This window comes from Festucalex cinctus, chromosome 15, assembly GCF_051991245.1.
Source record: "Festucalex cinctus isolate MCC-2025b chromosome 15, RoL_Fcin_1.0, whole genome shotgun sequence".
Lineage (NCBI taxonomy): Eukaryota > Metazoa > Chordata > Actinopteri > Syngnathiformes > Syngnathidae > Festucalex > Festucalex cinctus.
The window spans coordinates 18652562-18680271 of NC_135425.1; the positions used below are offsets into that span (position 1 = coordinate 18652562).

Below are 27710 nucleotides of genomic sequence, written 5' to 3' on the forward strand. Positions count from 1 at the left end.
TCGGCGCGTGTGTGTGTGAGTGGCCATGGAGCGGAAGAGTGGGCCGCTCCTTGGGAATTTTAAGAGTCAAGCCCCTCTAAATCTTCTTGTTTCAACTTCAGAAAATCAATAGGATAAATATCCTGTTTGCCTCTCTTGTACTTAGCGGCACCTCCAGCTCGCTCTGGTAAGCAGAGCAGAGAATCTCGCTCTAACCTCAGGCTATGTTTAAAATAATCCCCCCCACCACCACCTTTTTAAAGCTCTGAACGACCAAGGATCTCAGGTGCGTCTTTTTTTTTTTTTTTTTTTTTTTTTTCTTCATCCCCAAGCAAGAAGCAGGCTTGTGTAAACATTTGCCACGTGATAGGTCCAGGAGCGCCACTGGCTAAGTCTTGCGATCGACCTGCTCCTTGTGTGATTAGGCTGCTGAAGCCGAGCACAACCCAGACAGATCGAAGAAGGTACACTCTCAATATGGATGCGAGCTTCGCCGGCCACATCCCGCTGCTTTCATTGATTTTTTTTGCCCTCAATTATATAATAGAATCACTGTTCTGGATTTGAGCTCAAATCACAGTTTTGTGAGCATGGCCTATAAATCAAGAAAGCTTTTTGACTCATATGAAATGGAGGTTTCATCGACTGCTTTGGCAGCCCCTCTGGAGAGATGCGCGTTACGACGACATGCGTGTCTTGTTTTATCTTTTATTGTTCCAGGTGATTGACCTTCAGACAAAGCAGCACTGACACAAAAAAAAATGCATTTCTTTCTCAAGATGGTACAACTATATCTGAAAGAATAAATAACCCTGCAATTACTCTACTCCACACAGCTGACTCTTCTAATTGGAAGTCATCCATTGGCGACAACTGACACCCAAAACGTCTTTGTTCTGCCAGGATTATCAATAGGAAATCTGTTTTTATTTGGATTTACAGTACTCAGCATAAATAAGTACATCCCAACAGGTTTGTATAAGAACACCTTTAGTTCCCTTCCAGAATCAATATTTTTTTATGGGATATTATACTTCAAAATACTCCCACAGATTTACACACACAAAAAAGTAGTTTTCTTAACAAATTTGTTTAAGAACATTTTGTACAAATAAGTAGATCCCGAGAAAAAGACTGACAACTTGTTAATTCCAGGCATAGAAGACATGTTGATATCCATAAATGTCATAGAAGATGAGGTCATAGAAAATATGAGATGTCGTCATTTTTGTTGTGGAATGTGCTTTTTTTTTTTTTTTTTGCATTAGTTAATTTGATTAAACTGAATATTTTTTTAAAATCTATACATTCTCTTATTAACCTTACTTTCATGTTGTGAGTTATGCGCATATCTCAGGTGAGATCTCTGAAAATCCATCTAAGAAAGTGAAAAAAAAGATGGACCTGAGACACCATAAAGACAATCTGACAAAGCAAAGTGTGTACAAAAATTAGTTGTCAAACCATTAACTTTTTTCATCAAATTAATCCCATCTTAGAATTTTGATTAATCACAATTAAAAAGGCTTTTTAATCAACATTTTTTGCCCGCCAAATTTCAAGAGCACCTGTTATGTGTTCATTCTTTCGACATGTAATGTTATGAGGACGTCTTCAACATGTTTTGATCCACTGCACATGCTCATCCTTCTTTTTTTCTGATCTGTTGCTTGCTTAACTTAAATGAAAAAAACAATACCCCAACAGTTTGACATGAACAAATATTCTGAATGTCATACGCAAACATTTATTAAACGCTTTAATTTAATGCATGGTTATGTTTATCGTTCAAACGCAACCTGTGCTACCTATAACGTAGCCATCTGCTGTCAGCTAAAGGATCATCAGCGGTCAAAAATAATAGCGTGATTCATCGCATTAATACATAATTACTGTGATAATTAATAGTGATAGACCGATATGTTTTTTTCAAGGCCAATACCGGTACCGATTGTTAGTAGTCAAGGAGGCCAATAACCAATATTTGAAGCCGATATTCAGTAGCAGTAAAAATGTTTTCTTTTAAACTATATTGATAAATTTGTTTAAAAAAAAAAAACTAAAAAAAAATTACAGAGCTTCCAGGGTCATTAGCATGTGTTAAGCAAAATAAAAAAAATAATAATAAAAATTAAAAAGCAAGTAAATAGATCCCTAAAGATTTCTATTCTAAATAAAGTTTTCTAAAATTTCAACATAATTTCTTTATTTATTTTTTCTTACATAACAAGTAGAGGGAGTTCCTATTTTTTATAAAGGTGAAATTTAAATAGATCTATAAATGAAAAGTTCCCTGAGTGACAAATGCAAGCGAATGTAGCTCATTTGGGGTTTTTGTTAGGGTTCGTAAAAGGTTTCAAAAGATTTTTGTCATGAAAATTTGTCTGAATATGTTCCAAATAAAAAATAAAAATTCTTACAATTCCTAATGAAAACCTCAAATTCGCTACGTTAGCAAGTATTCACTGCTCGGTGAGATACCAGCTTTATCGGCCTTCAGATTAAAAAATGGCCGATGCCGATATTTGGCGAAATACCAAATATCGGCACCGATAATCAGTCTATCCCTAATAATTAATTTGTGATTAATTAATCAGTTAACAATTTAACTTTGACAGCACTAAAAAAAAAAGGTCCTCCATATATATATTTTTAGAGTATATTTGGAATAAGCAATCATTCTCAAACGTGTGCCATTGAGCCATCCCCTAGTCCATTTAATGCGGACAACGTTATCTCTGACAGCTTGACTGACTGCATGTCATTGTAAACCTGAAGTATTTCATGCCTTGCAGACCTGGTAAATTGACCCATGGCACTCTGCTCATACTAACATCAACCTAATTTTCAATCATCCAATGATTGCTGCAAACGAGAGCGGCGCCATTATCGGAGTGCCATCAGACACCTGGAGGACGAGCACGGTGACGAGGCGCTGGCAGAGGATGTCTGAAGGAGGGACGTTCACTTTGATGGGAGGGAGGGTAACCTGAGCCGTGATGCTAATCTGACTACGCTTTGACATTTTGGGGGATAATTGTAGCGTCGGCTGAGCTCAGGTGAGATGCGGGCGATCCTCGGGAGATAAGCCCTGTCGTTCACGTCGGTTTGCTCTTCTTCCTCTCACATGTCCTGCCCCCGCTGCTTAGTATTAATCGCTTTTTCCGCTCCTATATCCATCCCTCACTGCATATGAATATTCCCCGGAACGTCTGACATACCCACAGTGAAATGCGGTGGGGAAGGGTCGTGGGCGCAACTTTAGCTGGAGTAATGAGGCCTAATCCCCTGCTGACTGGGGCTTGTTTAAACAGCTCCTGACTGAGCCGCTCAGTAATAGAGTAATTAACCCTAGCGCCCTCTCCTGCCCAGCAGCTCTGGTCTTAACCATCAAGGCCGTCCATATTCTATTGCTTCATTGCTGCTTTGTTTTCTTGCCGCAACGTGTAAAACGAGAAATATGTGGACAAAGACTACCCCAATGCATCCAACCGGACTTCCTCTGTACTTTTACATGCATTTCAATAACGGAGTACAAACTAATGACACCCTTTAACCCTCTGACTGATATATGTGGTTGTCACTAGTCTATTAACTCATTGACTCCCAGCCTTTTACAATGAAGCAACCCCCTTTGCTCCTGGCTGTTTTCCTGGTTTTTGACTGATTTTTGCAAGGCCCATAGAATATTGTGTTCTATTGTTATAAAATCATGGAACCTACCAAAAGAAAGATTAGTCTCTCCTTTCACCAGGAAAAAAAGGTATATTTCTTATCTGTTTCCGTTTTGCAGCAATTAGCATTAGAATATAGCTAGGTTTCATCATTATTCACAAATCAGTTTAGAACTGTGGGGAAATCAGCTAGTTTTCAACATAGCCCTGGTTGATCTCTTATACTCTGCTGCCACCTGCTGGCCGTTTTTTGTGATTACTACCATTGCTTCACCCGTTCTTTGCAGTTCAGAGGCTACATCAAAGCCTTTTGTATGCTCTAGCATTAAAAATAATAATAATAATAATAATAATAAAACGTATAAATATGTCTTTGGGACACTTAAAACATTTAAAATATAACATATTTCTACGTTTTTAGAAGCAAATGAGTTAAACATATCAATCATGGGGGTGGGGTTCAATAAAATCTGTTTCGATGAGATAAAATTCCAGATAGCGGCAAGAAAATGCACGCCAAGAAAAAGCATTTGGAATCCCTGAAAAACGTATTCATTTACAGTAGGGATTTGCAAAATGCAGATTCTTTTTTTAATATATATATTAGGCAATAGACATTTATCTTAAGATTCTTACAAAAAGTGCAGGTAGCTCCCATAGTCATCAGCGTGTCTTAAAAATTAAATGAAAACGTACATATTTCCAAAATGTAAAAATAACATACATTTTCACATATCTTAGTTTTAATTTCAAACGTGCAGAGTTTACAGTGTCAGCAGCACCTCTAATAGAGTTAAAACTGTAAATTTAAATGAATAATCCTCTGAAGTTAACAGTTTTAAATTGATCTATTAGCAACTGTTAGATTGTTTACACACACACACACACACACACACACACACAAAAGCCGTTGCCAATATTTGCAAAATTAATGAATGCCGACGAAAATTGGCCCAGCCGATAGTTGGTCTGCTGTATCTCTAATTTACAGTACATCCAATGTTTCTTGTTCATGACTATGTCACCTGTGATTCTGGTGGCAACTTACATGTTGATGATCTCATAAAATGTAAACTCATTCTCTTACCAGAGTATAAAAAAAACAAACGTAAATTTCAACTGCTATATTTGACTGCTTAATCCAGTGAAACGCAAGTCACACCATACAGTCATGGCCACTTTGCAGTGGCAAAGAGAGATTGTGAGAGTGCGTACCTTGCTCAAATTAGAATTATCCAGTTTCGTACAATGCTTTTAAACAGGACTGGACTGATGCAGTAGTACTGTTTGTTATTGGCAGGGGTCTACAATCTGAGTGGTGGTCTCGTCTAGTTCAAGTCAACTTTTATTTCCTTGGCGTCACAAATGACATCTAAAACTTTTGGATGACGATGCATCATCACTTGTTATTCAGGCAGTTATTATTTGCATGCAACATAATGGCACCAGTTCAAGGTTCAAGGGTCATTCAAAGCACTGCAAATAACTTGAGGCAGACTGTGCATTCAGGTGCGAAACATATCTCGCTCACCAGTGATCTGATTTCCAGACAATCATACACGGCAGATTCTTTGTATTTGCTTTTGGTGGGCTCACGAAAACAATCAGTACAATCAAACAGCGCGCACTACACAGACATCCCATCAAGCCGCTATCGCAAAAGCCTTGTGTGTTCATGTCCCGACTCTTGCCGTCTCCAGCTAGCTTAATGCAGGGAGGTGCTGGGGTGTTTGAAGTCAGCAGCCAGCGCACATTATACCAGATGAAATGCTATCATGCGTGGTCGATGAATGGTTTGTGTCATTAAGAGAATAAGGCAAACAGGGAGCCGAGCGCGCTCAGAACCTTCCTGCTTGTGCGCCTTTCTGAGGGAAGGCAAGATTAAGGGGATGTTCAGAGGCTCTCGTCTGTCAAGACTTCAAAGATGCCATCGACACTCCTTGTTTCTGCCGGTGCAGCAACCAAATCGCACACACTCTGCTGCCTCTGTGGCTGTCAAAGCTCCTCTGACATCCCCTTCATCAGGTATACGGGCTTTAATCCAGACACAGATAAATAAATCAACACAGAGGGGTCCCGCTCTTTTCAGCACCTCCTGGTGGCAGGGTATCCGCACAGCCAAGAGATGCAGAAAAGATCTCAAGAAGTCATTAGTCGTCTGCTAGGGACAACAAAGGGAGGACGATTGCATGTTACAGAAAGGATCATTAATACAAAATACTAACAGATGTGATTTGGCCAGTGCACAGTTTTGTTTGAGTTGAGGTCTGAATTGGATTTTTCTATCTTAGTTTTTGGTATCGTATCGGTGCCGATATCATTCTTATTTTAAGGTAAGACCACTCGCAACAGCAGCCGATACCATTATCGGCCACCCTCTTGTGAGCATTTTATAATCAGGAACCAGAAATTACCAATTATAAGAATAGAAAAGTGTCATTCATGCACTTTTTAAGGACAATGCTGTATTGTGATAAATACACAGTCAGTTCTGTAGAGTGCACAGTAAATTTTGTGGTGTAAATTTGACTCTATTTAGAGAGGGACCAAATAGACTCAGTTTTACAGTAGGCTAAGATTTACACCAGGAACAGAATAAAATAAAAAAAATGGGGGGGGAAAAATAAAAGTCACACAAGGGTTGAGAAACGAACTTACGACCTTCAGCTTGGGAGACTGCCACACTACCACCTGAGCTATGCCCTCCTACTGCTCGCTTTTCCCCAAGAGACCAAATACATCGTTTTTGGTCTCTTGGATTTCGGAAGATTCCATTAAATCAGATGTAGCTGACACGAGCGATATATTAACAGAAAGCAGGAGCTGTGTGGCTCAAGGAGTAGATCGGCTGTCTCCCAAGCTGAAGGTCTTGAGTTGAGTTCCTCCACCCTTGAGTCACTTTTATTTTTTATTTTTCTTTATTTCACTCTCTTCCAAGTGTGACTGTTACTCTAAAACTGAATCTATTTACTGTATCAATTTTACCTTTGACAAAGTCTATTTGTTCCCACTCTAAACACAATAAAATTTGAATTGGTAGAAAGTAAAATATTCACTTATTCAAAGTATTTTAAGTGTGTTGTGTACGAGAAAATTTGCCTATCCCATGAAAATAAAAACATATTAAAGATTTTTCACTAAGAAATGTATACATTTTTCAAAGAGAGATTTTGACTACAATTTACCAATTTATTAAAAAAAAAAACCTCATGGAATGAACTCATGAACTGAACTCAACCTTTAGTTTAAGAGATTTCCACTCTACCACCTGAGCTATGCCACTCCTACTGTTTGCTTATCCAAAAGTCAACCAAAAACATCGCTTTTGATCACTTGGAGTAACGGAAATGTTAGGATCAGGAACTAGTACTTAGCAATTAAACAAAAAGAAATTGCCATTATTTTCAAGGAATTGGAAGGAAAAATGCTACATTGTGATATATAGGTGTTTTGTTTTTGTTTTTTTCTTCAAATGATGTGACTACTAAAGAGTTGATTACTTGTATGGTATCGCTCTGAAAATATCTGACAATGTTTTTGTTTTTTTCGGAAATTTTATTCAACAGAAATACTAGTTGTATTGGTATCAGTTGAGTAATCATACTGGTATCGATCTTTAAAAAAAAGTGATATCGATCATCCCTAATTGACATACAAGCAGATACAGTATATGGGGCACATGGATGGACACATCAGTATGTTTGGATACCAGGGAACCCAATGTGTGATAAAACACACAGCAGATGGAGCACCATGGGAAGCAATCTGAGGCATCAACAGTGAAATAAATAGAGCAAACCAAAAGAAGCAGCACTGTGTACCCAATACGACTGCTTTAACTCGAAGAGAAAGGCGCAGGAAAGAAAAACACGAGCCGGAGAAAGCGAGCGTTGTACCTGTCGAGGTGCGTTTCTGTTGGCTCTTTTCATTTTATTTTAACAGCAAAAGCGAGGCAGACAGAGATCACCACAACAGAAAAATGTTGTCTGAACTGAGAGGAGAGATCTGTTGATCCATTGTTCTGTTTGTTTGTTTTGAAGACCGGTCTGGCAGCGCATTGCGCATCCCTTTCAGAATACAAAAGATGCCTTAGAGGCAACATAAGTGAAGTTTTATGCTGATGACTGACTGCGTGACAAACATCGGGTGAAAAACTGCAACTCCTTTCAGCGGGGTACCTGGTTTATTTGTAAAAGTTAAAGACAAAAAAGGAGGTTTAAAAAACTGACAGAACACACACACACACACACGCACAGGCACACAAATCTAATTTATATCCTATAAGAAGAATGTGAGGTGCCCATGGGGTCCGTGTTAGTTGTGAAAAATTAAAGGAGACGGATTCAAACTGTCCAATTTCCACATCAAACAAACGCCGGGCTCCATGCTCCTGGAGAGTCTGCCTCATTTCTAACACATAGCTTCAGAAAGAGGTAGCCCCCCGCCACCCTTCCCGTAACCACCACCTCTTCTGCCTCCTCATCCTCCCCCTGCTGCTTCATCCTTCCACGAGTCCACCGCTGCCTCCACTTTTCCCCCCGCTTTCTTCTTCCTTTCCTTTTTTTTTTTTTTTTTTTTTAAACTGGTACTCTCCATTTCCTCAATAACCCTGCTCTCTAATTCCCCTAAGCACTGTACTGGTTACACTAGCCACTGTCTCTCCCCTGCCTAATTATACCCTTGTGAGTCTATTAATCAACTTGTGAATTATTTAAGAAGGAGAGCTCCTCTGCCTGTAACTGGTTTTGACACTGTGAAGGGGAGACAGAAGAGAAAGGCAGCGGGTGAGGGGGAAGTGAAGGCTCAAGCAAAGGGGAGATGAATGATGGGAAGGGACGAGGGAAGGTGGGTGAGAAGAAGGAATAAAAGAAAAAAAACAAATAAAAAAGAAAAGCAAGGAGGAATCAGGGCCTTCCTGCATACGTCCCCCGAGGACCCGGGCTGCCTCGTGCTGCACCCAGACGAGACAAAACCCCCATCAGCATTCACCCTGTTTGTTTTGTTGTTGTTGTTTCCCCCCCCATCCCGCCCTCTATTTTAATGCATAAGTTTTCATGATAAACAGGCATTCATGAATATATGGAGTGTAACAGTGAGGAAAGGAGCAAGGGGAAGACAGAGGCTGAGGTGAAGGAAGAGAAACAGTAAGGCGAGACTGGAGGGAGGTCGGGGGGACTGTGGGGGGAATTATGTAGACAGTACAATGCGCGCGCGCGTGCGCACACGTCAGGCTCCTACTGTTTGACAGGAGGCAGCATCTCCCCTGAGCAGAAAGTATACATGGCCATGGCGATGATGATGATGATGATGATGTTTGTGAGCATGCTTCAGCCTTTCTTCCTCTGGTCCCTCCTGCTGCAGCCGCTCCTCATCAGTCGAGAGGAAAGCACGGCCTGCCTAACGACTCCCATTGACACAGACGACTAGCTTAAGTTGCAGGCGCAGAAAGAAACGACTGAGAAATTGTATTGATAAAGCAATGATACATTTCCTTTTTATAACGACGTCTTTAGTTTTATGTGTAGGGTTAGTGAGTGTTAGTTATATTTCATTTTCAAACTGCAACTTGTCTAAGTTTGTTCACACGATGAGTTGTTTTTCAGCAGAGGGCAATTATTTGTAGAAAAAGTACATTCAACAAAAATGTAAACGTGACTCTTTTGTTTTTGTTCCCATTTTTTATGAAAGATCTTAGACTGCATGTCCACAATAAAAGGCCACACTGGAAGGTGCAGTTTTGTTTTATTGGGGGGTCTGGGGACCCAGAAAACCAGTCAGTACTGCACTAATCATGGTGTCTAATCAGCATCTTGATATGGCACACCTGTGAGGTGGGATGGATTATCTCGGCAAAGGAGAAGTGCTCACGATCACAGATTTACACTGGTTTGTGAACACTATTTGTGAGAAATTGTGATAGTGTGTGTGGAACAAGTTTTCAATCTTTGAAGTCATTTCATAAAAAAAAATGGGAACAAAAACAAAAGTGTTGTGTTTATATTTTTGTTGATTATAGCTTTAAAATGATTTCATATACTGTATACAACTTACATAACTTTTTATCGGGTAGCAGCAGAACTGACTGAAAATGCAAACACAACATCCATCCATCCATCCATCCATCCATCCATTTTCGTGACCGCTTATTCCTCACAAGGGTCGCGGGGGGTGCTGGAGCCTATCTCAGCTGGCTTTGGGCAGTAGGCGGGGTACACCCTGGATCGGTTGCCAGCCAATCGCAGGGCACACAGAGATGAACAACCATCCACACTCACAAGCACACCTAGGGACAATTCAGAGCGCCCAATTAACCTGCCATGCATGTCTTTGGAATGTGGGAGGAGACCGGAGTACCCGGAGAAGACCCACGCAGGCAAACTCCACCCAGGAAGGCCATAGCCTGGACTCGAACCCGAGTCCTCAGAACTGGGAGGCGGGACGTGATAACCACTACCCCACCGTGCCGCCCTGAAACTACAACATTTCTTTTTTAATTTGGCGAAACACTTTGTATCTAAGGGGGCTTGCACGCTTGTGTTAGGGGGGGGATTGTGCACATATGTCATTTGTAAATATGTGCACGAGGCAAATCTCATTAGGCCTGAGCGGCGGCACTGTTTTTTTTTTGGACTGAGAGGGTACAAAGAGTGAGTCCACACGTCTCCATCTCTGTGGGATGTTTATTAAATTAATTAAAAGTTGCTTAAGGCGAGCTGTACAAGCGACTACCCAGGGCTTGGCTGTGATTGGCATGTTCCGCCGTGCTGCGTTCTCTCATGGGTCCTGCATGCATTTGCTTTAACTAACTGACCGTGACTGAGAAGCCCAGCCTGACATAAAGAATCCTTTAATGTATTCTCTTAAATCTGCGTGATTTCAAATTTGGGTTTCTCAATCGACCATGGTTTTTTTAGGTGACACCTTCAGGTCCAACATGTTTGGGAATTTAGCAGGAAATTCTTACCAATATCGGGTCGATATCAGCAGAAATGATACATACTTTTTTTTTGTATGAAATGTTAGAAGATACTTGATCAAGTGATACTATTCAAACAAAAAAAATAGTAAGCAACAGTAGTTATGAGAAAATGTGACCCATTCATTCCAAACATTAGGGTTACCCCAAATTGGACTGCTTGTATGAGTTTTAATATCGGACATTTTGGCTACAGACCGACATAATCCAATACTCGACAAACATGGCCGCAAGACAAGCCACAAAGATGGCGGTTGGGCCCAAAATGTTACATTGTGCCATTATTTCAAAGTACGTAGAATGTTAGAGAACATTATTTTCAATTCACTTTGTCTCACAAACAAAAAAAGCTTTTCAAGTAAATTCCCAAATTTGTCAAGAAAGGCATGAACTATGCAGAAGGCAGAAGAGAGAAGATTTATAGCTAAAAAGAATACTAATAAGGCAGAAGCAGAAGAGACTCTTGTGGGAAAGATGAGTCACTTTTGTTCGCCATTATACAACCATTTCTGACTTCACACAAACACTTAGACGACTGTTATTATGTTCCAATTAAACTCAATAGAAAAGTCTGGCTGTTCAAACTCTTCTGAGAAATCTGTATACTGACTTTCATGGAGGAAAAAAAACAAAGGGAAAAATTAAAATATATTATCATCTTTTAAAAATCCTTTTAAAAATAAACAAGACAAACACAAACAAAACATAACAAAAAAGCCCCACTCTGTGTCTTCCACTTTCTTTCTCTATCACTCGGCTCGGCTGGGCGACTCTCAGAGGAGGCGAAAGCTGAGAGAACTTATTTGCATATAAACTGTGAGAGGCAGGGATTGTCATCGGCGGCGCATTAGATGCAAGGAGTGCGAAGGGAGAGGATTTTCATGTGCAAATTTTAGCCTCGCCAACTCAGAGCATTATTATTTCATCAGTGCCTAAGAAGCAAACCCCTTCGTTCCCCGAACCCCGCCACCATCCCCACGGACACTTCAAGATTCAGACCAAATCCCCCCGTTACGCCTCGTCCCCAGAAGGCCGCACTACTGAGTAGCTGTTTACACCGGAGCCTGCGATGCAGGAGGAGTCAATCCGCCCGCGACAAGGATGAGAGCTCAGACGAGAGGAAACCACAGGAAGAGGACACGTTTACGCCCGGTTGTGACCAGAAATATCGCTGTTTCTTCCATTAATTGCTTTTAAAGTGCCAGGATGGAAGCTTGCTGGCTTTCAAGTTTAAAAGGGAGATTATAGCCAATTAGCAGTCCTTCTGAAAACCCTTTAGTGCCTGGGGAATTGTGGCTGATCCCAAATGTGGGACAGCTGTGAGCAACAAAAGAACAGTCGCAGTCTTGCTTTTGAAAACACACACACGGCAAGCAGAGCACTTTCAAAACACACTCATATTCCATGCAGCTCCGCATAATCGGCCATGCAAACAAGAAAAAAAAAAATACCCCTCACTGATAGCAATAGAAGCAAAGAATCTCTAATGCAGCATCAAAAATGAATGAGCGTAACTACAATATGCAAACAGACAAACGTGCACAGTATGCCAACGTTCCCAAAGTGACGAAAGGCGAACAGACGGAGAGGTAAATATGTTTTAAAAGGTGACAGGGAATACTTTTGTGGGATGGGGAACATATTTCATCCTTTTAAATCAATTTGTCAGCTTCGTCTGCATTACCAAAAGCGCCGAGTGTTTCCCTGTAAACTGCCATCTTTAATTTCTTTGTCTGACATGCTCCGATATACCGCTCCACACAGGAGACAGAGCGAGAGGTGAGCAAAAGGTTCAAAGCCCAGATGGGAGCAGCGCATGTGTACCCCTGAACGTTGCGGATTACCTCATTCACTCTCATGTCAAACAGAAAGCAGCGAGAGGAGGAACACAAGTCGAAAGATCTCCACAGGCTGCGTAATCTACAACGATTTATAGCGAGACCCGCAACCCGCATTACGAGTCTCTCTCGATGATTTCCTTCTTCCTCTTTATCTTTTCTATTCCCGCGTTTCATACCACTCCCTTTCCATCTGTGTACCTTTCTGTCATGTTCGCCGTGCACCTGCACAACACCCCACCGCCCTGCCATCTTCCTGCCTCCTGTTCCTTTATCCCGGCGCGCATATTAGCAAAAAAAAAAAAAATGCTTTCTGACAACTATTTCAACTTGTGGGAAAGGAGATTCAGATCCTCCATTTGCGCTGAACAAGTTCTCCTACAAAGGAAACGTCGGATTGCGTCAAGATAAGTGGCTGCAAACGATGTTTTAGTTCAACAGTTTAACAGCTGTTAAAAGATGAGACTTTCACGAAAGCACTGGAAAACTGTTTTCGAGGGGGAGAAAAAGCCTCATGTCAAACTGTGCGGAATAGCGGTTTTATCTCAACTGGTTCTCCAGTATTTGCTTAAAATTGTACAATGAATAAATGAGTGGCTCAGCGGGCTAAAAAATGGGCTTCATGTGCAGTCAAACCAGCCTGTTTTGATAGATAACGGTGAATTGAGATGCCAATTGAAAACTTTGGAACCATTTCAGATGTGTTCATATTGCATTCATGTTAATGAGAAAAGTATTAGTGGCAGGGTTGTTGGACTGGCACACAAAATTAAGCCATTACATTTTTTTTTACATTGACATCCACAGTCAGGGTTTCACGTAATAAAATGTGCACATATCCAGAACTTTGCTCAACACACTCATAATACAAGCGGGATCAAGTCTAAGTAAAAAGCAACGTTCTGCTGGGCTTAACTTACTAGATAATGTCATTTTATTTGCTGTTGTTTTACTTTTAGCGTACTTCTATCACGTATTTGCAAGGTAACAGCCAATTAGAACCAACACCATTTTGCATACTGTAATTAAAGGCCCAGTCATTCAAATATATATCTTCACTGCTATGTGAACAACACTTATGTCCATTTTTTTTTTTTTAACATCTTTACATATTTGGGATGACTGCATTCAGTTTTATCCCCAAAAGCTATGTGAAAAACACATATCCATTTTTTTTTTTTTTTGGGGGGGGGGGGGTCTGCATTCAGTTTAATCCCAAAAACCTATGTGAAAAACGCATACCCATTTTTGTTATTTTTTTAATTTTATTTTATTTTACTTCATTTTTTACATTTGCACATTTTTGGGATGTCTGAATTCAATTTCATCCCAAAAAAACTACATTAAAAACACATATCTATGTGTGTCTTTTTTATTATTATTATTATTATTATTATTATTATTTTATTTTATTTACATTTTTGGGATGTCTGCATTCAGTTTCATCCCAAAAACCTAAAACGTAAAAAAAAAAAAAAAAAAAAAAAAAGAAAAAAAAAAAAGTGGTTTTCACATAGCATTTATTTATTTATGTTATTTATCTATTTTTTTTTTTTTTTTTACCATTTTACATTTTTGGGATGTCTGCAGTCAAAAACTTAAAAATGTATACGTATTTAAAAAAAAAAAAAATGGACTTGCTGCTATCGTCGCTGCTAACCACAATGAGACTAGAATCTATTCTTCACAAATCTAAATGACGCGTTTTACTTAGGTTTGCTCCTGCTTGTATTATGAATGTTTTAGAGCAATGTTCTGGATATGTGTGCATTTTATTTCATGAAACCCTGACTGTAGATATAGTTCTTATTTCTGTTATAATCCTGGATAATAACTCTAAAACGATACTGATCCTTGTGCCTAAGGCCCTTTTTGTCTTGCAGGGTAATGTGTACTGTATATATGTCTATGTGTAAATGTGCTCCTCGGATTATTTGTTTACAGTATGACCGTCTCAAGAGAGTGACTAGCTGTTTTCATTGAGGCTTAACATCACCCTTTTACAACATGATGGGTTTTGCCTTTTAATACCGCCTGATTAAGCACATCCTAATCAGAGCTAATGACCTACTCATTAAAGGGCTCCACAGCTCCCTAATTAGTATTTTGAGCTGCATGCTGGGAAACACGGCATGCAGGTCACAAATTTAAGAAATTAATTGTAGCGCACGGGGAGACTGACCAGAAATAGCTACAAACTCTCTTATCAAAGTGCATTTTTAATTCAGGATAATCAATATTCAAGGCAATGGATTTACCACAGTTTACATATGCATCAAGGATCATAAATTCTTAATGCTTTAAAAAAATTCCCAATGCCCACGGAATTTCACTCCCCAATTTTATGGCAATCTGGCAAATCAAATATGATTAATTATAAATTGAATCATTACAACACGCTTCGCAAACTCACGTTCACAAATTGCATCTGCGACTGCGGTTCAACAACTTGCTCTCCAGATATTTCTGCTGCTCATATGTTAAATTAGCGAATGATTGTAAATGTAGTGTCGAGCCGCTCTTTTTTTTTTTTTTTCCTTAAAAAAAAAAAAAGAGTTTAGTTGTAGAAGTATTCCCGAATGTGAGTTCAAACATTTTAATCTTGTGTTGTAATTTGGGTAAGCTACTTTTTTATTACTTCACTTTGCTTTTAAATGTCTTAAATCATTTTGTTTGTAAATGCTTTTATGTTTTTTTTTTTTTTTTTAATTATGTGAAGCACATTGAGCTACCTTGTACATGAAATGTGCAATATAAATAAAGTTGCCTTACCTTTCTTTGCCTTGAAACTGCTTCGCATCACTTCTACCAATTTTTTATTTTATTTTTTTTTAAACATTTTTGCATTTTTGGGACGTCTGTATTAAGTTTCATCCCAAAAAGTGAGTTAATTTGATCTGTTTAATTTAATTATTAATTAATATAATTTACAAATTTTAAATGAATTCATAAAAAAAATAATATAATTAATTCATTTAATTTAATTTGAGTTAATTTCAATGGCAAATTACATGATGCTGCTAAAAATTTATTAGACATGTATTTACCATCCTACCTACATCCAGAGACTGAAGCACAAATCTGCCCAGGATTTAGCACCACCGCAGCCTAAAGACAAAAGAAGCAAAGTCAGTAAAGGAATTCAATAATACAAACCAAGCAGGCAAAAGTCGACACACAACTGCAAACTGTGGAAAACAACTGAGCGATGGCATTTGGGGGCAGAGGGCTGCTGGGTTGGGTTGGCGGGGTGGGGACACTCAGGCATGGGTGGGGAGGCGGGTGCTCTAATGGGCTCTGGGAGGATGGCAGGCCCTGCTGGGGGGCCACCAGAGGCCCTAGCCTGTGGTCTTGCCTTGGGCTGGGCTGCCAGAGCAGCAGTCAGGTGGGTTGGCAGACTGGGGGCGAGGAGGGCCTCCCCATGTGGCATGCCATCAGCCCCTCCCTCTGCACAGATGTTCGAGGTTTGCGGGTAGGTTGGAGGGGACGGTTAACAAGCTGTGTGCCGGCACATAAACACAAGGATTCTATATTATCTAGTTACACCTGAGAGCGATCGTTGCCTGCGTTGGTCTAATTGAGTCGTCTGCGGTCGTTTTTAATTCAGCATGTGTAGACATCACTGCTCTGAGATTAAAAGTTAAACACTCATGCAACGTGTACATGAAGGAATTGTGTAGTTTACTAATTAATGGTCAGTTATCATAATTAATTAAATATCAACATAAGTCCTTAGTGCTCACACTGAGTTTTTTTGCTCCATGTGTCGTAACGAAAAGAGCGGGCATCAGCGTGACTCTTTGCATCAAAAGTCTTGTGCTCTGTCTTCACAAAGTCAACCTTGAGACCTGCAGTTCCCTGATGCCCCATTCAATAAAGCCCACTGTAGGAGGTAAAGATTACGGCGGCCTGGGCTGGACTCGTCCCCTCCTGACCGGTGAGGCATGAAGCCTCTGGCATGACTCTCAGCATGTGAAGTGCAGCTTTATCACCTCTGCTTAAACATTCATCACACGACCTCTCCTGCAACACATTCCAAAGGGAGACAATCACGCCGCCGCCAACTCCCATCTGAAGCGGCTGGTTTAGGCCAAAGGTGGCATGGAGGCAACTTCAAAGTTTCCGGGGGCCTGAGCCAATGCACACATCACACCGAGGAAGAAGAAAAGCAGACAGTAGGGACGGACGAGGAAGGAGAAGCTCTTTTCAGTCAGGAGGGAGGTCATTATAAGGCCATGTTTACACCGACAAAGAGCACACTTGAAGTATGTGTCCTGCTTCTCAACACTTAGGCAAGAATAAGTCAAGCTAGAGTTTATGGGCTCTTTTTTTTTTTTTTTTTAAAGCAAGGCATGGTCTAAATCTGCGTCGGGGCGGGTTAGACTGTGTTTTGATATTTTGGAGCACCACGCAGTTAAAACGGGTGAAGTAAAAAAAAAGTTTTTCTCTATCATGTCAAGTTTTACCCGTTGTCTTAAAATGAATGAATGAATGAATGAATGAATGAATTTGTATGTACAGTACAGGTCAAAAGTTTGGACACACACACATCTCATTCAACGTGGGTTAATAAATAAATAAATTAATAAATAAATAAATGAATAGGCTTTGAAAACTAACAAAACTGCATAAAAGTAGAACTTAAAAACAGTATGCCCATGGTTACATAGGTATTCCTACTATAACTTTCTGTTTGCAGATCATACTGACCTATTGGAGGCTGCACACAACTCTCACAGTCTTAATTGTGACTGCACAAACTAATTGCATTGTAGCTATACAGTAGATGAATCTAATTGTAATCAGCTCTTCTTACTACAGTCTTACTACAGGTAATTAGTAGAATTTTGCTGTGCAGAAAAACAACTTGACGTGCTATAAAAAAAAAAAAAAAAGTGTGTTTTTTTTCCCCCAAATTATTCTCCAGTGTTATGAATGAAACACAATGACATAAATCACACCACCGCAGAGCGCAGTGTTCTGTTCACATTGACCAAAAACGTATTAGACCATATGTGCCTATAATTAGACATGAGTCCAGCAGACGTAAAGTTCAGTCGACTTTCAGCCACTGTCGATGAGCAGTCTGCCTAATTCCCAAACGGGCAAAGTGAGGCTTGAAACAACAGGAAAATCAAGATGTGCAAGTTTTTGCATTTGAAAATAGTTATACAGTCACAATCACATTCCTAATCATTGTAGCCAATTAGGGATGTTTGAATTTCACATTAGTCGCATGTGCATTGGGAGTAGAGTTTTGGCTGATTAAAAAATGCTGCTGTAAACCATCTTGAGTAAACGGGTTTGATTTGGCAGCATGTGACTGTTAAAGAAACAGGCCGATAAGGACAATAAAGAACAATGAGTGTGCGGTTGTTTCTCAGGGATGTTTACAGACCTGCTGTGCAGCTCACATATTTACAATCCAATTAACCCATATTTCTTCGACACGGAGGGCGCCGAAGACTGCAAAACAAAGTCAAACTTTGCCATATCGCGAGTGTCAAGCGAAGCATGATAACATATTTGAATTGGAAATCCGGCAAAGTGACAATAACAACTGAGTGCTCTCGCTCGGAAGGCAAGAAGAGGGTTAAATGAACAAAGCCTTGAAAAAGAGTACAATTCTCCAGCTCCTGCCCCAATCCTCGCTGTTACCCCCACAAAGTACACAAGAAAAAAGAAAAATAGTATCATGCATATCATTCATTAGCAGCAAATAAAAGAAATTCTCTCTAATAGTGCCCCTAAATCCCCAAGCTCTGTGCACCACGGAGCGGGGAACTAAAGAAATGGGGGAGAGGGATGCAAAAGGAAGCCGTCTCCCTCAAGTGCTTGTTAGGCCCAAATTATGATGGCGATGAATAATTTTAAAAATAAATAAGAAAATAAATAAATAAAAGACGAAACATTTATAGATCTAAGTATTATCAGAGGAGCCGCGGGTTCTGTTGCCAAGCTCTCTGGGCTCGTTTGAAATCTGCCTTTGTTTTTCACTTTGATCTTTAACTGCTAACCTATCCATCACTTCACCTGATCCCCCGTTAGCGCTCCCTCACCCACTTCCTCCTTTTAAAACTTCCTCGCGCAAGGTGCACCAAGCGCTGCCCGCTCTAAGTGGTAATCATAATCGCATCATCATCACCCTCCTCTGCATTGTTAGTCATTTGCTGTTCTTTCACAACAATAATTAACATACCTCACAGGGGGCGAGATTAGGCGGCAGGATGCAAGAGTAAATGAGGGAATAGCGGGGAGGAAGCCATCTTGGAGGAAGAAAGCGAGAAAGGAGAAAGCGCCCGGCAGCTCATCGACTGTACTTTCTCTCACTCTGATTATTTTTTTCCTGTTTTTCACATCCCATTATTTGCGCTCCTCCTCACTAACCTGTGTGTATTTCCGGTACTTCTTCCTCTTTCATCCAATTTCACCTCCTATTTTTGTTGTCATCATAATTAGATGAATTTAATTTTCTTCATTCTCACCTTTTCGGTTGATTTAATTTTCAACATTGTTGAAGCGAGCCAAAGACACGTTCACATATTGTTAAACTTCAGCATGACTCCACTGACCACATTTTTAATTGTTGCTCAATGATCTATGCACCTTTTAAAGAAGACAATGACTTTTTTTCTTTGTTTTTTTTCCCCCCACACACACACAAAAAAAAAAACATCTAAACACTTCCCCGGGGCCTTGTCTGTGAACAAGAACACTTTACACAACTATTCTCCGTCTTACTGAAAAGAGCCTGTCTCATGCAAGTGTGCAAAAGTTCACTCCACCCTGCATAATGGTGGATCACTCGCAAATATGGATTTTCTTACCATGATGACGACTGCCGCTAGCCAGCCCCAACAAAGAAAGCATTGTGATAAGTATAACTACATAAGTACAGATGTTCGTTACCACATTTTTCCAGGCTGATATCAGTATGAGCACTCAACTCTTGAGTATCAGCAATACCAAGTACCGATACCACAAGTTTAAAAAAAAAAAAAAAGCAATGACAGATAATTTTAAAGATAAACCTACATATTCCAATTTAGCATTTTTATTAAAATCGTATAAAATTAATAACAATCCTCTAGTTCTGAACTACAAAACGTCCCGAAGACGGTGACCAATACTGGTTGGTATCAAACGCCATAGTGAGGGCACCAATACCTTGAACCAAGTCCGGTTATTGGCCAGATACTGATAGCTGGTATTGGTACTCGCCCATCCCTAAAAATAAGTATGTATCTCTTATCAGAATCTATAGCTAAGCTAACTGTGCATTCAACAAAACTCAAAATGGATTGGTCAAATTTACAACCAAAAAAAAAAAAAAAAAAAAAAAAAAAAAAAAAAGGTTAAATTTGACCAATCTAGTAGTAGTTATGTGTCCGTCAGATCCTTTGGTTAAAACAACCACTCTAGAATGGTAGGAGTTTTCAACCAATATATATTGATGATTGGGCCAAACTGATACAAATTGATCATTCTGACCAAGATATTGGTTAATATGTGTTAGCGGCTGACATTTTTTTTCCCGGGACTCCTGTGACCTGTGGGATTCCCAAAAAAAGTACCACTAATTGTCACACCCACCTAAGTGGGGCGAAATCTATTGGTTAATCAAGCCAATATGAGCTCAACGATTGGTAAATTGTTTAACCATTCCATTTTTAGAGTGTAGTTTGTCAGACAATGTACTAACAAAGCGCTTAGCTGCCAAGTCATGGGTGAATAAAGTATTATGGGGATGTCATTTTGTACATTAGAAACACCGTTCTGAAAGTTTGGAGCAGAAGTTAAGTTTGTTATAAGTGGGCGGCAAAAAGCTGTTATCGATAACAAGATATCATATTCACTTGAAGATTTCAGCAAGGTCTCATTCACATCTGAGGACGTCTGGATTTTAAGTTTTTTTTGTTTGGTTTTTTTTCTGACCAGACGGATGTTTGAACTGAGCCATATTAGAACTGGCCCACCATTTTGCTTCCCATCCCCTTAATGTATGTATACAGCCACCAACTTTAATCCACTACACATATCACATCATGTCTCCCCTTAATATGCAGTATCTGATCCAGTCTCCTTTCCCTTGAGGTTCCCGACCTCCAGTGCATGGACACTGTGTAACCTTGCACTCTGTGTTTGGCCTCTGGTTTATATTGTAATGAGACTCATCCCAACAACCCTTCCTTCCCCCCTTTTCTCCCATCTTTCCTGGTATCCTTCCCTCACCTCCTCTCTGCTCCCTGAGCCCCAGAGTGGCTCGCTCGATTCTGTTTCATCACACATCAAACACGCTCTCCGCGCGGGCAGGACCCGGGGACCGCAACATCTGCACAGGGAGACGTGCGGGGGTATGTATGCGTGGTGGTGGTGTTGGTGGGGGGGGGCTTTGGCCTCTGGAGGACGAGGCATGCTACGAGCAGATGTCACCAGGACCTGAACAGCAGGCTTGGGGGGGAAGCCGCAGGGAAAGAGCCGAAGCGAGGGAGCCACCCCTGCGGCCCAGCCCGGGGAAGGAGGAGAGAGGAGATGAAGCAGTCTCACTCCACCTCTGCTCACCTTGCAACATGGCTCCAACAAGCTCCCCCGGTTTTAAAGTACAACAAGATAATTAGCCAGCGGGGTGCTAATAACCTAATCATTACTTGTCTGTGTGTTTTTCCTCCATTTCAAAATCACTGTCCTCTCCAGGCAGTCCCCTGAGTCCTGACGGGGAGGCGGAGGGGCAGGCGAGGTGAACAATTACCTTTGTCTGGCTAGTCCCACTTGGTACCAAGAGAACCAAGGCTCTGATCCAGACCAAAGACCTTTTTTTTTTTAATGGCAAGAAAGAACCTGCTCTTTGGAGAGGGTCACCGTTGCTCTCACATCCATTAACACCGGAGGTATTTCATCACTAGCTCCTTCTGGCAGGCGGGAGCTGCGGAGGGACTGTGATCAGCCTGAGCTGAGCACAGATGCTGACATTCCCCCAGTTAGCGAACGTGGCAATCGGGAGCTTCCGCTGTCAATGAGTCATCAAAGGGCTTGTTTGAGAACAGCTGTTGACGTCAGTTCACTGCCACAAGCATTAACCTCTATTGAAAAGTGAAGCTTTTTTTTTGTTCCTGAATCGCTAATGGTCTTTTCATCTGCATGGACAACATGCAACATTTCTAAGGTCTTATGTGCTAATTAAGTCAGTCATAGGAAGATTGGTTTTGTCTTGTTTTAAAAATTATTTCAAGAATAATTTGAAATGTTGAGCAAGACTGAATGAAAGTAAACTTTTTTTTTGTGCATTTCATTCACCCATCTCGGTATGTTCGGTACCACTTTATTTCAAACCAGTATTCAACTCTTCACTGTCTTTTTTTCTAGTTAGATAGCTACTAGCTAGCTAGCTAGATAGATTCCACCCATTCTAATCTCACTTCTACAAAAAAAACAAATCTTAATTACAAGTTAGGCAATTGATGAGAGATGGTACACACTGAAAGTAAAAACTGTGGGCCGGTATACCGACTAAGAATGCGCTGTGTCCGGTAATAGCGCGAAATATTGCACTACATCTGCAACAACATGGAGAAATGTCCCCTTCCCTCTCTCTCTCCTCTCTGCGTGATCAGCCAGTGAGCGACGGTGCACCGTGCCATGCACTGCTGTCATGATCCCGGGATCGAGGTTGCGACAGGTTTATATATGCTTTCCAAAAATGTCATTTGTGTCACGCAAACTCGGTGTGGCTATTCGCGCTGTAGTGAATTAGACGCTGTATATCAATTATTCTAATTTGCATTGGGGTGGGCATATTTTGTGTCCCCCATCTGCGCGTGTTTAGTGAATTAGGCACTCCTGGATTGCTCCATTTTTACCGGTTAGCGCGGTGCAAAGGTGACGCAAACCTTTAGTGAATAGGCCCCTGAGAGCGCAAAAAAAATAAATAAATAAGACAAGTAATGAAAATCTGCTCTTGCAATGTATTTCTATTGTATGCACTATGCAAACTATTTGCTGAACATGAACAGACTAAGTCAATCAGTTTTAACAGAATAAAATATATTTTCGTTAAAATTTGCATGCCTGGGTAAATTAACGTGTTTCTTTTTTTTAATTGATTAAATTGGATTTGTAGTGGATTAATAGTTGAAACATTGAACATTGACACATCCAAACTTTACAGTAAATTTCATCTAATTTTCTATTATTCCAGCTAAATAGTTTTGTAAATGCCTGTGAACCATTTACTGCAGCAACAGAGAAAATCTGCTCTCTGCCACGAAAGCGCCATCATAATTTAGTCTGGTGTTTTTGGTTTGTGGAGTTTGACTCCCCCGCTGCGCTCGCCACTGACAGCTGCCGTGTCGTCATCTTTATTATTCAGATTTCCGGGAGCCAAACAGCTGTTTTGCATGTCACATTGAATCACCGGCTCGTCCACGCAGTCGATACTCAGGTGACAGAAAGATTCAAGAGGGTCTTGAATTAGAGTGAAGCGTGAAACAGTTAACGGTTACTGCTGAAAAGTGATAATATAACCAGCGGTGTACCAATGAAGAACTAAACAAATTCTTCTTTTTAAGTGTGCTATGGGGGCTGTTAGCGTGGAACACTCAGAAAGTGCACATCTATACTTGTATATAAATTACATCTCAGAATGAATAAAACATCCAGACTTGATGTCAGGGATTTTTAACTGCAAAGACAAGTGTCAAAGCAGAAATAGAGACAATTAATTGCCGCGGCCAGTAACAATATTTCTCCTGTAACAAACTGCTGCAAATGAATCACGGGCAAGCGCATAGTAGGCAGTAGACTTTATTAGATGAACCGAATGCGTTGCTTTAGTTGACAGCAAAGTCACTGCACTTTATCACGGTGCAAGTAATGAGAGTTAACTTCCTAGCATCTGCGGGAAGCGAGTGCTGTACAACAACCTCCATGCATTTTTTATCAACCGCAATTACTCAGGGCATGTTGATATTTCCCCATTCGTTTCATTTGGGAGGATTTGCATCAGAAATCCGGAGGACTTCTGCAGGGTTAGATGGTCTGCGCTGCTGTAAATGATAAGTCTGCAACTGTCCAGCTATTTATTTTTACAAAGGATAAAGCTAATTGTCTGGCTGTACTATCAGGGATCAGCTGGACGCTTTTGACATCTGTCAGTTCATGATTTCTGTGTGAGAACTTCGATACGAGACAAAAAGCGTCTGCTCAAAACTGCAACTTTTACTGCAATTTGGTGAAAAGTCTTACAGTGAGTTCCAAGTAACACCTGTTCCAATTTTGGTGCATTTTAAAACAAGTGCTGTAACTCTATACTGTATCTAAAATTATGCATTTTTCCCCACATACATACACAGCTACAGAACAATGGTCCTTTGTGCTGAGATGGTTGACAAGAGCAAAATATGGCTCGGTGGCTATGCAAGCAATTTTACAGGAAGAGAAGACAAATTACAACAGGCGCGAAAATAAATGTGCAATCCAAGACACAGACAAATGATACATATGGGAAACATAAAGTAAGTAAAATTAAAGTTAACCTATGAAAGTCAATTGACAAAAAGTAAAAATAGGTAGCTGAAATCATGTGGTTGTAACAAGGGTGCACACTTTCATAACTGAGATGTGGCTCAGTTCAGTATTACCCAATCACATTCAAACTCATGTTAAAGAGGAAATCAACCCCCTAAAAATTATTGACAACAATATGTTCTATGCAGCCCCTTCTAGTCTAAATACAGTATTCTAGTTATTATTGCGTTAGTGGAATATGAATTAAGCAGCAAAATCCAGCAGTTTTTATCAATATCCTGAAGGCGGCCATTTTGCCACTTGCTGTCGAGTGAAAATGACATCACAGTTGCTCAGTAACGACCAATCACACGGCCGTTTCCTCAGCAACTGTGATGTCATCTTCAGTCGACAGCAAGTGGCAAAATGGCCGCCCCCTGAGATGGATAAAAATGGCTGGATTTTGCTTCATTACTTATATTCCACAAATGTAATATTAATCACAATGTCATGTTTAGACTAGTGAGGTCACATATAACATATTATTGTCAAGAAATGTTTACGTTTGACTTACACTTCTAAGAGGAAAGTCAACACAGGAATTGCAAAATCCACCCGTCTTTATCCATCTCAGAGGACGGGCATTATGTTACTTGCTGAACTGAAAAACATCACAGTTGCTCTAGGATCAGGCAATGACCAATCACGGCTCACTTGTTTTCTGAAGATGGGCCATGTACAAAATTTTTGTTTGCGTACGTCTATATTAAACTTGCAGCATCATACCAATCAAGTATGTATAAATGAAACGATATATATTTGTACCATTTTTTTCCCCTCGCTAAAATATCGTACGTCATGTTATACAAGAGTAGCAAACGGGCACAAGTGATTTATTTTATTTTTTTCCCAATGCCACCACTAATGAGTCTGACAATGCTGTGTTGTCTATTTATATGCAGTGATGAATATTCTCAATCAATCTCAATTAGCAGCAGTTGTATTCAATTATCCTTGCAGACTGTGGGCGGTGATAAAAGGCTGAATATCAACGTCTGCCTGACAATACAGAGCACACGTGAGTGGATTGACAGGCTGACTTCTACCTCGATCAAGGTGCAAGAGTCCAGGGTGGCGGATTCCGACAGTCTGGGATTTGTTGTAATTGACAGGTGCAGAGAGACCTACTGGGGTCCTGATGGAGCGCTGCGCCATTTATGCAGATTAACACGTCAAAAGTACAAATGAATAAATAAACTGGTAAGCCGAATCAGGCATTTAGCCTGAGGGGATGCCATCGTTAGTAGATTAAACAAAGTGACTAATCAGAAAAACAATCCGCTACTGAAGTAGAGGAAGTCAAAAGATGCCAAAGCCTGAGGGTAAAGAGCTAAGTAATTGTAATTATTTAGCTACTGGAAAACAAAGACATGAATTCATAATCGGCAGAATAGTGACAGATGATATTTTTCCCAGATATTCTGCATTATGACAAGGAGGGCGGACTGTTTTGATCAAAGCGAAAGTGCTTGTCTTTCCGCATTTTTTACATGCTGACATGTGGGTGAATCACATGTTCACCAGGATGTCGATTTTGAATTTCCCAACTACAAATGAACCGCTGGGACCGGTTCACTAGTAAGCCTCCTGTTCCCTCAGCTGCCTTCAGTCGCTGATGCCCGAGGTAGACGCCTTGGGGGAATACTTTGGGTCATTCTGCAGGAAAAAGGTGGGATAATAGATAAAGAACAAACGGGACCCATGCAGGGTGTTTTTGGCACTAAAAAGAAAATTCCACTTGCTTTGAAATCCAAATGAGCAGATGCGAGGTCATCTCGCCGAACCCACGCCACTGCCCATGAATCAAATGCTTATGTTTGAGCTAAAAAATAAAAAATAAAAAAAATAAAAAAATACTATGTTTTTTCACATGTTTTTCAACCTTGGATTGAATTGAACCTCTCTAACCTAGATACAACGCTACTGTCAAATCTCATTTCGCCTAAACTGTCCAAACGCATCCAGACTTCCTCCTCCTCCTCTGACCTTCACACCAAGCCAAGGCCCGAACCTTAGCTATTGATTTCTCAAGGTATCTGTTTACTCCTGATCGGCACACTTTCCCAGCTGCTTGGAGAGCATCATTTGCCCCGAGGCGATCAGCAGGGCTCAGCTTGTTCCAGTCTTTGATCATCGTTCAGCCAGCGGATTAACATATGCACGCTCTCTCCCTTCCTTTTGTCGCTGCAGCTTGATAATAAATCTACGGCCTTCCTCTATCTTTCTCTCCCCTCCCTCGCTGCGGCACGGGAAGAGCCATGAATCAATCACGCCGCTTTACGCCTCGTGTCCGACATGGATGCAAATCACAGAGGGATCTGCGGGTAAAGCTCTGCTTATTAAAACCCGATGCCTGACTCATTACACGCCGCTCATGCGCATTGCCTGTCGCCAAGATGAACAGCAGGTAAGGGCGAAATGCAGCAACGTTGGCGGAGATGAAACAGACGGCTTTAACGATTTCGACAAGGAAAAATGTTGTCCCAAAAGAGAGGAAAAGGTCGTGCCTACTTTTGCAAAGCTAGGGGAGTATAGAAATTTTAACTAGGGCTTGACCGATTAATCGGCCGATTACTGGCCTTCAAACATAAGCCAAAATAATCAGTCAATTGGGCCAAATGGCCGATTATTTTCCCCTTAAAACATTATCTAAGAAAACCTGGAAGTACCATTTTGCTTGTGTATCATTAGCAACTTGCAAGTGTGTAGCATATGTTATTTTGTTGTTAAACGTCCTTTAAGCTGTTTAATGACACCTCAGTTGGAGTTAACTGTAAAGCTAAACACGCTTCGATAAGAATTACATCCACTGTATATTTAAATACAAAACATGCGTTGTTTTTAAACCATCACTAGCCTAGCGCTAATGCTAAAAGCGAAGGGAGGATCCCATTCAAATGCTAACAGGAAGTTAGCATTGATTTCAGACAACAACTTTCCAGGGTTTAACACTGAGAATGACTTTGTAAGTAGGACACTAGATAAATGTGCATGAGGCCGAGCTGGAAAAAGAGAAAGTGTGTGTATTTCCAGGAAGACAGGTGACTTTTTTTCATTATAAGCATCCTATGTGGTTTCTCTAATGGCCATAGTTGAGACGTAACCTCACTCCCCATCGACTTTTTTTTTTTTTTTTTAATTTATTACGACCTAATTATATCTGTGTGTCAGCTAACCAGCTCCTTGCCCTAAATGCCATAATGTTCTCATGGTTGTGATTCTTGTTTCCGTGCTGTGTAAAATGTAACCACACACCGGATGACACGCAGTATTCATGTCATGATTAGTGTTTTTGTTGATTTGGTTGACAATAAAATAAAAAATAAAAAAAAAGGTTGATCGTGGGAACAAAAAAAGTTTGTGCTTCGAACATTATGACACTATTATATTTGTCAAGTAAGACTTCAAAAAACAGTTTTACAGAGAAGGTATACATTAAAATAATTATAACGTATGACATTCTTGCGTAAACTTTTAGTATTAAGTATCTCAAGGCTGTGTGTGCTCATTTATGGTAATCAAAATATGGACTATATGATATGCAGTATACATACATCATGGTAAATCACTATACGAATACAAAGTAAGAAATAAACACCAATCACTGGTTAATAACAGTAATCAGGGGAAAAATTGCGTTTGTAATATGTTTTAATGCAATATCAAAATAAATTTGATCTA

The 27710-nt window shown here is 40.3% G+C and overlaps 1 long non-coding RNA gene across 3 annotated transcripts in view; it reads right to left on the bottom strand.

Moving 5' to 3' along the window:
* LOC144002074 (uncharacterized) overlaps positions 1–27710 on the bottom strand; it is a 51161-nt gene that overhangs the window by 17544 nt on the left and 5907 nt on the right. For all 3 annotated transcript variants that reach the window (XR_013278662.1, XR_013278663.1, XR_013278664.1), the window contains exon 3: positions 15515–15575. This is a non-coding gene — a long non-coding RNA (uncharacterized LOC144002074). The remainder of the gene's footprint in view (positions 1–15514; positions 15576–27710) is intronic.